The 12,614-nt window shown below is 37.4% G+C and overlaps 2 protein-coding genes across 7 annotated transcripts in view; both read left to right on the forward strand.

The window, feature by feature from the left end:
- Positions 1-6,382, forward strand: part of CHP1 (calcineurin like EF-hand protein 1) — a 64,059-nt gene extending 57,677 nt beyond the window's left edge. For both annotated transcript variants that reach the window (XM_025473150.3, XM_025473151.3), the window contains 2 exons: positions 5,554-5,732; positions 6,004-6,382. The gene's annotated coding sequence lies outside the window, so the exon portion shown is untranslated. The remainder of the gene's footprint in view (positions 1-5,553; positions 5,733-6,003) is intronic.
- Positions 1-12,614, forward strand: part of NUSAP1 (nucleolar and spindle associated protein 1) — a 77,065-nt gene that overhangs the window by 3,453 nt on the left and 60,998 nt on the right. The gene's annotated exons all lie outside the window — the stretch shown is intronic.

Raw genomic sequence — 12,614 nt, forward strand, 5'->3', positions numbered from 1 at the left:
GGATGTGTTTCAGGCTCTTTTTCTAACTTTTGATGGTTCGTTCCTTGGCTTGTGGCAGCATGACTCTAGTCTTCACATGGCATTCTCCCTGTGTATATGTCTGTGTCCTAAGTTCTCTCTTTTATGAGGACACTAGTCAGGTTAGGGGCCCACTCTGCTCCAGAATGACCTCATTTTAACTATACCTGTAATGACTATTTCCGAATAAGGTCACATTTTGAGGTACTAGGGATTAGGACTTCAATTTGTGAATTTGTGGAGGACACAGTTCAATTTATAAGATCTACTTAGTCATGTACATTGATTGTATTACTTGGAAATCATTCAATGTACAGCAGCTTTATGGATTAAAATATTGTATATCACTTAAAAGGTACTTAAGAACACTCAAAATCATAAAGACAGTAAGTAGGATGGTTGTTGTCAGGGGCTTCAAGAACGTGAAATTGGGAATTATTATTTAATGGGGGCAGAGTTTCAGTTTTGCAAATGAAGAAAGTTCTGGAAGTGGAAGGTGGTGATGCTTGCACAACAATTTGAATGTACTTAATACCACTGAACTGAATACTTAAAAAGGGTGAAGATGGGGCAACCCTGGTGGCTCAGCAGTTTAGGGCCACCTTCAGCCCAGGGTGTGATCCTGGAGACTGGGGATCCTGTCACACGTCAGGCTCCCTGCATGGGCAGCCTGCTTCTCCCTCTACCTGTGTCTCTGCCTCTCTCTCTCTGTGTCTCTCATGAATAAATAAATAAAATCTTAAAGGGGGGGGAGTGAAGGTGATAAATTTTAAATTATGTGTATTTTACCACAATAAAAACAAATTGAAAAATAAGTAATTAGAAAATTCCAGCTATACAGATAGTCCCTGACACCCCTTAACAATTTTTTTGCCTTTAAGGAAAAAAATTTTTTTAAAGATTTTATTTATTTATTCATGAGAGAGAGAGGCAGAGACACAGGCAGAGGGAGAAGTAGGCTCCATGCAGGCTCCTAATGTGGGACTGGATCCCGGGTATCCCGGATCACGCCCTGGGCTGAAGGCGGCGCTAAACCGCTGAGCCACCCGAGACCACCCTAAGGAAAAAAAATTTTTTTTAAAGATTTTATTAAAAGAAGATTTTATTTATTTACTTGAGAGAGAGAACACATGCAGGGAGAGGGGCAAAGGGAGAGGGACTCGATTCCAGGACCCTGGTATCATGACCTGAGCTGAAGGCAGAAGCTTAACCAACTGAGCCACTGGGCACCCCAACAGTTTTTTGCCTTTTCGGTGGTGTAAAGTGGTATATATTCAGTGGAAATCATACTTCAGTTTTTAAATTTTGACCTATTCCCTGGGTAGCAATATGTAGTATAATGCTTTTATGGTGCTGGGCACTGGCAGCAAGCCATAGCTGCAAGTCAACCATGTGCTCCATGAGGGTAAACAGGCAGTACACATATAATGGTTGTGTTACTCAGTACAGTATTCAATAAATTCTATGAGATATTCAATAATTTATTTTCACATAAGCTTTGGGTTAGATAAATATGCCCAACAGCAGGCTAATAAAAGTTTTCTGAGCACATTTAAGGTAGGCTAGGCTAAGCTATGAGGTTTGGTAAGTTAGGTGTGTTGAATGCATTTTTGACTTAGGATATTTTCAACATAGGATGGGTTTATCAGATCATAAGGAAGATCTGTATTACAATATTAAGAAAAGGAATAAAAACTGTTAGGACAACTTTAGGTGATAGAGTACCATATGACTTCACAGCCGAGGCTTTGTTACTTGAATTTAGAGACTTAATTAAATCAAGTTAGATAGGGGGCGCCTGGGTGGTGCAAGTTGGTTAAGTGTCCAACTCTTGGTTTCAGTTTCAGCTCCTGTCTTGATCTCAGGGTTGTGAGATTGAGCCCCACCCATGTTAGGCTCTGTGCTGATTGGGATTTTCTCTCTCCCTCTCCCTTTGTCTTCTCAAACTTGTGTGTGTGCCATGCCCACACATTCACCCTCTCTCTCTCTCTCAAATAAATAATTTTTTTAAAGATTTATTTATTAATGAGAGACACACAGAGAGAAAGGCAGAGACACTGGCAGAGGGAGAAGCAGGCTTTTTGCGGGGAGCCCCATATGAGACTCGATCCTGGACTCTGGGATCACACCCTGAGCCAAAGGCAGATGCTCAACCACTGAGCCACGCAGGTACCCCAGGTACCTTTAATACTGATAGCTTTAATAATGATATGGAATGATCACTAATATACATTGAAGGGAAAAGCAAGGTACAGAACAAGGTGTATAGTGTACTTTAATTTGTAGGGAGAAAATAAATCTACTTACACAGATATTACATAACCTTAGAATATCTAAAAGGATATGGAAGAAACATTGTATATCCGCTTGTACCTTTTCTTATTATGTGCTTTTGTTACCTATTCAAATAAATAATTTAAAATTTTCAAAGAATAGAAGCACTATTGAGTGCTTGGCTTAATGTTGATTGGCTGAGAAGTTAAATTTTTGCTCAGGCAGTGATTTTACATTAGGAGAGTCTATCTATTTCTGGGGGCAGAAACTGCCCAGGAGGCCTAGTAGTATTTTAATGAAGCACTTAAAAACTTAACTGGAATGATAAGGATATCCACTGTGTTTTGTAAAATGTGTTCTGTATTTATATAGCAAAGTAAGAAAGAATTTTTATTTTTTAATGGAGTACTTAACTCCCATGATAGATCGTTCTTCCTGTCCTTAAAGGAAGCAGTGTATTAGTTATCTAATGGTACATAACAGATTACCTAAAATTAAAACAACAGTGAACATGTATTATCTCTCACAGTTTATGTGGGTCTGGCTTGGTTCTCTTCTAAGGTTGCAGTCAAGATATTGGCTGGGGTGGCAGTACTTAATTCCATGGTGGTTCATTACCATGGTTGATGTATTCATGCTGGTGGTAGAAAGCCCTTGTTCCATTGTCAGCCTCTTCCAACGCTGCTTGAATGTCTTCCTGATAACAGCATCTGTCTGGCTTCTCCCAGAATAAGCAGCACAAGAGAACAGTGCTAAAGTCACAGTCCCATCTATGACTGTCTCAGAAGTCATTCATCATTTCTTCCTCGTTCAAGTGGTCACTATTTTCACACCAATTAGCATACTGCAATAGTGTTCTGACACTAATCATCCAGAGTTGATGCAGACCCCACAAGTCAATGCACAGGTCCCAGCAAGATTGCCCTCACTTTAATATATGGAGGTTTTGCTGTTTTTGTTTTTTTAAGTAGGTTCAATACCCTTGAACTCATGACCTTGAGATTAAGAGTCACGTGCTCTACAGACTGAGCCAGTCAGGTGCCCCAAGACTGCTCTCACTGTAGAAGATAGGCACACTTAGGAGGATTCCCAGGCCACCTGCACTTCTGATCAATTAGTGGCAAATTCAGGGGTTGTCAGAACCGGATTTTAGTTTCATTGGTTTTATCTATTTTTCTGTTCTCTTATTTATCTCTGCTCTGATGTTTATTTTTTCCTTCCTTCTTGCTAGCTTTGGGCTTAGTTTATTCTTTCTCTAGTTCCTAAGATTTATTATTATTATCATTATTATTATTAAAAGATTTTATTTATTTATTCATGAGAGACACAGAGAGAGGCAGAGACACAGGCAAAGGGAGGAGAAGTAGGCTTCCATGCCCGATGTGGGATTCAATCCAGCAACTCTGGAGGCAAAGGCAGATGCTCAACTGCTGAGCCACCCAGGCATCCTGGTTCCTAAGGTTTAAAGTTAGGTTGCTGGTTTGAGGTCTTTTTTTAATGTAAGCATTTATAGCTGTAATTTTCCCTCAGCACTGGTTTCACTACATCCCATAAGTTCTGGTTTTGTGTTGTTTTCGTATATCTCAAGGTATTTTCTAATTTCCCCTGTCATTTCTTCTTTGACCTATTAATTATTTAAGTCTCTGTTATTGGGCAGCCTGAGTGGCTCAGAGGTTTAGCGCCGCCTTCAGCCCAGGTCGTGATCCTGGAGACCCGGGATCGAGTCCCACGTCTGGCTCCCTGCATGGAGCCTGCTTCTCCCTCTGCCTGTGTCTCTGCCTCTCTCTCTCTCTGTGTCTCATGAATGAATAAATAAAATCTTTAAAAAAAAAAAAAGACTCTGTTACTTAATTTCTACTTGCTCATTACTGTAAATTCCAAGGATTTAGAAAAGGTGCTCTTCTTTGGTGCTTGTTTGGTTTAGATAGAATTATTTTAGGGCAGCCCTGGTGGCTCAGTGGTTTAGCACCGCCTTCGGCCCAGGGTGTGATCCTGGAGACCTGGGATTGCGTCCCACGTTGGGCTCCCTGCATGGAGCCTGCTTCTCCCTCTGCCTGTGTCTGTGCCCCCCCCCCCCCCAGTGTGTTTCTCATGAATAAATAAATAAAATAAAAATAAAAGGGCCTGCTATCTTTAAAGAAAAATAGATTTATCATTTTAACACTTTTAAATGTACAGTTGTATGGCATTAAGTATGTTAAGTATATTCATATTGTTGTGCAACCATCACTACCTATTTCCGGAATTTATTAATCATCCCAAACAGAAATTCATTAATCCAGTAACTCCCCCTCCACTGTCCTACCAGCTCCTAGTAACCTCTTCTTTGTCTATTTTAGGTACTTCATGTATATGGAATTATACAGTATTTGTCCTTGTTTGTCTGATTTATTTTGTAAACAATTGTAGGGTTTTTAAAATTTTTTTTTAAAGATTTATTTATTTACTTATTCATGATAGACACAGAGAAAAAGAGAGAGGGAGGCAGAGACACAGGAGGAGGGAGAAGCAGGCTCTATGCCAGGAGCCCTCAATCCCGGGACTCCAGGATCGCGTCCTGGGCCAAAGGCAGGCGCTAAACCGCTGAGCCACACAGGGATCCCTGGGTTTTTAAATTTTTTTAAAGATTTTATTTATTTATTCATGAAAGACACAGAGGAAGAGACATAGGCAGAGGGAGAAGCAGGCCCCCTGCAGGGAGCATGATGTGGGACTCATTGGATCCCAGAACTCCCAGAACTCCGTGATCATTCCCTGAGCCAGTGCTCAACCGCTGAGCCACCCAGGTGTCCCAATATTTGCAGTTTTAAAAATGTTTTGTTTAGCAATGAACTGCTAATGTTTTTACATGTTTATATTTGTGACCATGGTATAGTACACACTATTTTACTTGTGAGTATATCTTACCAAAAAAAAAAAAAAAAACTTTGATTTTTTTTTTTTTAAGTTTTATTTACTTACGTAATCTCTACACCCAACATGATACTAGAATTCACAACTCTGAGATCGAGAATCATATGCTCTTCTAACTGAACCAGCCAGGCACCCCTATTTTACAAGATTTTTCCTGTTGGTCTTATGTTGTTGAAGGTACTTCAAAGTAAGATGATATACATGGTTTTGAGTATAAATATTTACATCAGATTTGGAGTACAACTGCTTTTAAATACAGATGTTCTGTGTAGAATCATTTTATGGCTATAAAAACTTGGAGTACATTATTTGCATAATAGAAAATGGACATGTGTACCTTTTTTTTAGAAGGAAAGCATGCAAGGGGGAGTGGGAGGAGGAGGAAGGAGCAGAGGAAGAGAGAGAGAGACTCCTAAGCGGACTGCACAACCAGCGTGGAGCCCAACATAAGGCTTCATTTTAATGACCCTGAGATCATGACTGAGCGAAATCAAGAGTCAGATGTCCTAACCAATTGATCCACCTAAGTAAGCATCCTTAGATATGAATATCTCTTATTCTATAACACAAGCTTTTATATAAATATAACTTTTGTATTGTACTTAAATATTTTTTTCTGACTATTGCTGCTGTTTTGATGACAGTACTGAATTTGGTGTTATGGTTGGACATTTTCTTGTAGACAATGTGTAATCTAAAATATAATTTTGTGTGTTTTTAAATATCATTCTTAAAAGTAAGCTCATGCAGAACTACCTGTCTTAACCTTGCTATTTTAAATTTATTTTGTATTTCCAGGGATTCTCTGTTGTCTCCTGGAGTAGGTAGTCCTCCTTTTATCCAGCCACTTTCCCTATTCTTGAAATGTGGATCTCTCTTCTCTACACATTTTTACCTCCATGATTTGGATCAGAAAAGGCTGCTTTTCTTTTTGTTCCACTTCTCAGATTCAACCTTGAGAAGCTCTTCTAGGATGCAATTGTCTTGCTCAGTTCTCCAAGAAGAAAGAAGCAACTGACCTGCTTGTTCTGCTTTTTTGCCTAATTATAAAGAAATTATTTTGGAAGCTGAAGCTGATGTTAAATTTGAAACCGGTGCTTTTAGATGTTGGTGTTTGTGAATTCTTTACCTTTTGTTCCAAACAAGAAGACTAAATAAATAGCAAGTATGGATGACATCAGGTTTTGTTTTTTTTTTTTTTAATGTCTTCTAGTTTCAGCTACTGTCATAAGCACAGTTGAGTCTGCAAGGAGTAAATTCCAAATGTGCGTTCTAATATGAAATGAAAGAGATGGTTAAAAACTACAGATATTAAATATCTAAATCTTGACTCATCCTGTGAAGTACATTTGCTGGAAAAGAACAAAGGTCCAATTTTGCATTAAAACCTTTGATGTGACAAAGAAGCATAAAGACAAGATAATGTGAGGTTAACAGAATCTCTGTAAAATACACATCTTTACATGTGTAAATCTGCATTTTGGACAAGAAGAGGGATTTTTCTCCTAGAGAAGGAAGTTGTTGTTGGCTTCTATCTCAGAAGTCTTTGGACATTTTAAAATGATTTTTCATTTTCCTAAGGAAGGATCACATTGTACATTTGCTAACTCTATGAATGCATGCTTGGGTTTACTGAAAGGTTGGAAAAGGGAAACAAAACAGCTAGTTTCAAGTCCAGTTGGAACCCTGTTCACCTCCCTCAGATGAGAGAGGCTGCTATATTGCAAATAACTTCATTCTTTTTTTGGACTCTTACATGTACTTGATACTTGGTTTTCCATGCTGCGAAGGCAGGAACAAATGTGGCTTAAGTGGTTTTTCTGTCCAGAAAATATGGCAGATCCTCTAGTATGACCTGCCTTCAACTTTGGGCATGGAAGAAGGGGAGGGGAGTTTCCAGTGAAAAAGAAGCAAAAATGCCTTATGCAGCTCGATCTGACTTCATGGCATTTTATATTCTGTAGCTCCAGTTTTCTAAAAACTAACGTTTTTCATTTGACCCAAGATGGGTACTTGGATGTTTGGTTTATTTTTCCAAGTGAGGTGTAATGTTAGACTATAAAGGCTGGGACTCAGGTAACTTTCCCCAGTTGGAACTGAACTTTCTCATCAAAGAGTGGACTTCATTCGCAATGTTCCCAAATTTGTAGTTGATTTAGAAGAAATTCAGGGTCTAGAAAAAAACCTCGAACAAGAAAAATAGTTCAATAAAATGTGGATTTTCTTTCTTCCCCTTAAAACCTACACCATGTGATGAACAGACTATAGTGTAAAGCTATTCTTGCTTCCAAATCAACAGAGGACCAGAGTATATGCATTGTCAGTTCTTTACATAAAAGGAAAGAAACTTTGAGTCTTTGTGAGAATGAATTTGAAACTTCTTAGGTGTAATTAAGAACAAATTATCTTAGATCATATCTGTGATTTAGGGAATTTGCCTAGGGTCATACATGATGTGATGCTAAAAACTTAGGGCAGATTTACCAAAATTTAGAAGTGATAAAAATAGCCCAAAATGGAAATTGTTGAGCACTCTTAATGATTGGTTAAATTGGTCAACCTATTTGAATGGACATAAAGCTTTTTAGTAAAATAATTATATAATATAGATATAATTGCCTTTGAGGGCAAATACTGAGTCATAAAGCATAGAAGTAACTGGATAAAGGTAACTTAAATTTTTCTCTAAGTAACTTCTCTGCCAACTTCCTGATACTTTCTTTTACTGTTTTAGAATTTGTTAAAGATAGAAAGGAACATGAGTCCTATTGGTAGGTTGAGAATTTATATTCTCAATTGTCTTTTACCCATCTTCCTCATATCCCTTTTGCAGTGTTTTTGGGTAGGATCATTTGGCAGGGAATAGGGACTTCATACTGTCAGTACCAGTGAAACCATCTCTGGCCCATTTGTTTGAATATGTATCAGACTCATCTTCTCCAGTTGCTTTTTATTTTTTATTTCATAGCTATAATAACCGCTGTTGAATTCTCTCATTGAAGTTGTTCTTTGTATCTTTAATGGCTGTCACCAGATAGTATCTAACAAAATGTGTATACGCCAGGGTGTACTAACCCAGTGTTTACTTAATACGCCTACATTTTTCCCCCTCGTCTATTTTGTCCCCTTCTTGATGAGAAAAGCTATAATTTTAGGCAGGACTACACCTCAATCAGTAGCTGTGCCTACTTCCTTCTCTTTGCTCATCTATGTCAGCTGGCAGTTTTTCTTTTAAAAAGTTAAATAAAAACGGGATATGTGCAATAGAAATATATATATGTATATTTTAATACTTGTGGACAAATGTTACAAGTTGTTTAAGAACAACAAAATCACCAATGTCTTCCATTTTGAGATGTGTATAGTTTTGTAAGCATTAGTGCTTGGTAGCATATTGTAGTGCCATGTTAGGGATTAGTTAGTGCATGAGCCTAGTAATAATTTAAACTTCAGGATGAATTATTGATAATAACCAATAGTGTAAAATGAGTGGAAATTGAGACTTTTTCTTTTTTCATAAATATCTGAATCGTTATACTCTCCCTGGGGAAAGGAGATTAAGGCCAAAAAGACTCATTTATGAATAGAACTGTAGGATCACAGTGTGAGATATTGTGTTTGAGGATAAGCTTTCTCTGAGGTAGCTGGAAACCAGCTGCCTTCGTGTCTTATGAAACCTCAAATCGAAATGAGGCCCCATTTCATGATTCTGCTTGCTCTCTTAGTTTGAATTATTGTTTTTTATGCTATTTTCACATTGTGTGTCTTGTAGGTTTATCATTTAATACACTCCTTTTGCATCAAGAAATTATTTTTTATTTTGCATGTCTTAATGAGATGCTATGTTAGTCTAGTCGAGTATTATTTTTCTATCCGCAGACCATTTATGTTTCCTATTTGCAGCATGCTAATTGTTAAGGAAGAACACTGATCAGTAGTTCTGTGTACTATATTAATTTGTCACAGGCTTTTCCTATTTCATGATCTGAATTGTGTGTTGATGGGATTCCAGACCTTTTCACGAGAATTGGAATGTAGCTAGATGGAGCCGATGCAGGTTGGAATGTAGCTAGATGGAGCCGATGCAGGTTATTATGTAATAACTATCTATTTTGCTTGGTTATAGTAAGCCACTTCAGCGCTCACTTTTTTCTTTGTAGACATAAAAGTTGTTTTGTTCTGAAAGCATAAGATAGCTTTCTGTGGAAAAGAAATTCCTACCTCTAAAAGCTGCCTTGAGAACTTGAAACGGGCAGTTTTCTGAGGTGATTTTTAAATCTCAGTATTAGGAGAGTTCAGGATTTATTGAAAGAGATTGTATAGTTACTATGATATGAAATGCAAAACTAATGTGGTATGTCTCCTGTACAGAAGCAAGCTTAAACAAATAGACTCTGCAGCAGCAGATATCCAGGGACCCAGGTTTAGATTTTTCATAGTGTACTTAAAGTAGTTGTACTCTTGGCTCAAGTAGTTTAGTGCCTGGGAGAATCCATTTCCAAAAAGCATTTAAACATTTAAAAAAATACCTCTGAAAAGATAATGAATGCAAAATAGCACAGTATATAGGAAAAGATATTTCCTATTGCAAAAAATAAATAAAAGCCATAAAATAATTTTCAAGAGGTAGAATTTTAGTAGCAATAACAGTTTTGCATATATAGTACATTGTATTAGCAAAGTTGTACAGTAGAATAAATATTACTACTTGAGTTTGGTGAAGCTCTCTGATGTGACCAACGAGTTGCACAAAAGGAAGAAGATGTTTTAGGCAAAGAACATAAAAGGTACTTTTAAAACTGAATGTATGTGAATATATCATTGTGTGAGAAATAGCAACTTTTGTGTAAGTTTAAAGGTTAGATACCCTATTTGTTTCCTATAGCAGAAGGTTAGAGCCATTGAATGAAATTTTTCTAGTGGTTAACCTGGAAACAAATGTACTCCTACTGATATAGCCCCACTGAAGCTATCATGTGGGGATTTTGCTTATGATACTCTTTTCAGCAATAGGCATTTACAGAGTAGCACACTCTGTCACCTTTTCTTTTCTCCTTTAGTTTTTTTTTTTTTTTCCTGGGTGCATTTTAAAAAGTTTGTTGTGTGTGTATGTTTGGGTTGAAAACAAACCAAGAACTTGAATAGCTGGCTTTTCCTTATGCCTGTGGTTAGTTTAGGGGAGTTAGAATTTAAAGATGTAAAGCAAAGGATTGAAGGGAATAGCCAAAGACAGTATGTTGATTTTTTTTAAACCTTGCCTCATGTAGCTATGCTGAGGATTTTGGTCTCTGACTCTTTATTTTAATAAGAGCCCAGCAAACTAGTTTCTTGATCTGAGGAATCACACACCTCACATCAGGATGTAGTAGTAGAATGGAAGCTGACTTCTTGCTCCCTTTTACCTTGTGTTCATTTTGGCTATTTAGCACCTTGAAAGGTCCCTGAAAAGATTGGGTCTATATTCCCTTGTTTTTCAAGGGTAAAAACTAAAAATGGTGTGGATTTAAGAAAATAGTGCCTCTTGAATAGTTAATTCTTATATGTCAGCTCCAGAGGATAGGGAGAAGGCTATGAAATTGATTATAGCTCCTCTTTAAATGTCCTACGCCATCAGTTGGTGTTAGAGACATTGGAATAACCAAGCAATATTCAGTCATCTGCAAGATCATGAGGACACCGCTGTGTATTATAGTGATGTCAACAATTTAGTTACTTAAAACAAAGACTACCCTTAACAGCCACGTTAACAGTTGTAAATGTTAAAATGTGCTACAAGTTTTTGTAGTCTCTAAGTACGTGGTTATTATTTTTCAATGTTGTTGTCTCATGTTTACTTTTTGTGTACCTGTGATATGCAAAAGATGAAGAGACCCTTGGCCTCCAGGAGTTTACATTCTCATGGTGCTGCTGGTGCAAGCAAATTACTTCTAGTTTATTCAGAACATTGCCTGGCTATTAACCATATGCTATGTGGAAGAATCCCTTGGCCAATAGTTTTCAAAAGCAGAAGTCTATGCGAAATTTCAGGGCATTGATTTTGAGTTTACATTATATTAGCTGTGCTGTTCATAAACTCCTTTTCCCCGGGGGCTGTGCAGATAAAGGTCATTAATGTGAATCACAAACCATTCTGCCTAAGAGCATCTTCACCATCCCTGTGCCACCTATGCTCTTCTATGCTATAGCTGTCAATAAATGGCCAAGAAAACTTACTGCTCCAAAACGCTGTACATCTCTCAATTTTCTCTTTCCCAGAGTTTTTACATCACTTTCTACCCAAAAGGGCCAGGATTTGCAATTAAGCCTTTTGGTACTGATTTTAACCTCTTTATGTGTGACTTTTGTACGTCTATTCTGAAGCAGCATTGTGATATGGAGCACCTGCCCTGCCTGCATTTCTAAGCAATCACTTTATTAACCAACATTTTCAGTTGAAACTTTGCATGTATACTTGTTATTTCCCCTAATTCCTCTGAATCAAGGGGTCTTTTCTGCATGTTTATTAAAACTGGGTCTGAATGCAAGCAATAGTGGCAGGCCCAGACGTCTTGATTTTAGAGTACTAATATTCTAATGCATGATTGAAAATGTCCAGTGTTATGTGGTGACTAGTAGATACATACACATATACATACATATATATACATATGTATATATGTGTATACATATATATGTATGTATGTACATACGTATATACATATATATGTATATATACACGTTTATTAATGAAGCAATAGAGACTTAAACCAATAGCCTGAATTTACTGTTTGGATTATTAGTTTTCATTTTCTAATTAAAGATTATCTTAACTTCCATTGAAATGGGAGCTAGAAGATAAAAGGGGCAACCACAAGACATTCAAACTGTCAGGAATAGAGAACATGACAGTGCTCACCCTCTAACCTCTTGCCTGGTTCCCTTATTCCCCTAGCATGTTTAAAAACAAAACAAAGGCACAAACTAAGCATGTTGAATAAATAAATAAGCTGCTATGGCTATAATAATCAGAAAGGTGCAGAGTTTCAGAAGAGGTAGGAAAGTAGGGAATTACCAGTGAAGAGTATATAAATAACTAAGTATGGGGTTTGTCTGATAAAATTTATGTGGCTTGTTTGGATCTCTTAAAACTAGTGTCTTGGAAATGAATGGAAACAATATGGACATTATTTCTGATATTCCAGGATTTTCAGATAACCAGCCAACTCTTCTGGATGGTACTGGTACTGACCAGCCATAAAGTTCGTTCCCCGCAGCAAAGGAGACTGCATTATTTTGTGGAAACTGCTAAAAATACAAGCCTAGTTTGGATTCTCTTTTGTTACTGTATCATATAAATGTTTTGTGTTTTTAAATCTTATAGCCAGGGCTTTATCCATGGTATTTTGCTCAGACTGTGTAATTTGTTGCCT

The sequence above is a fragment of the Canis lupus genome, chromosome 30, assembly GCF_003254725.2.
Source record: "Canis lupus dingo isolate Sandy chromosome 30, ASM325472v2, whole genome shotgun sequence".
Lineage (NCBI taxonomy): Eukaryota > Metazoa > Chordata > Mammalia > Carnivora > Canidae > Canis > Canis lupus.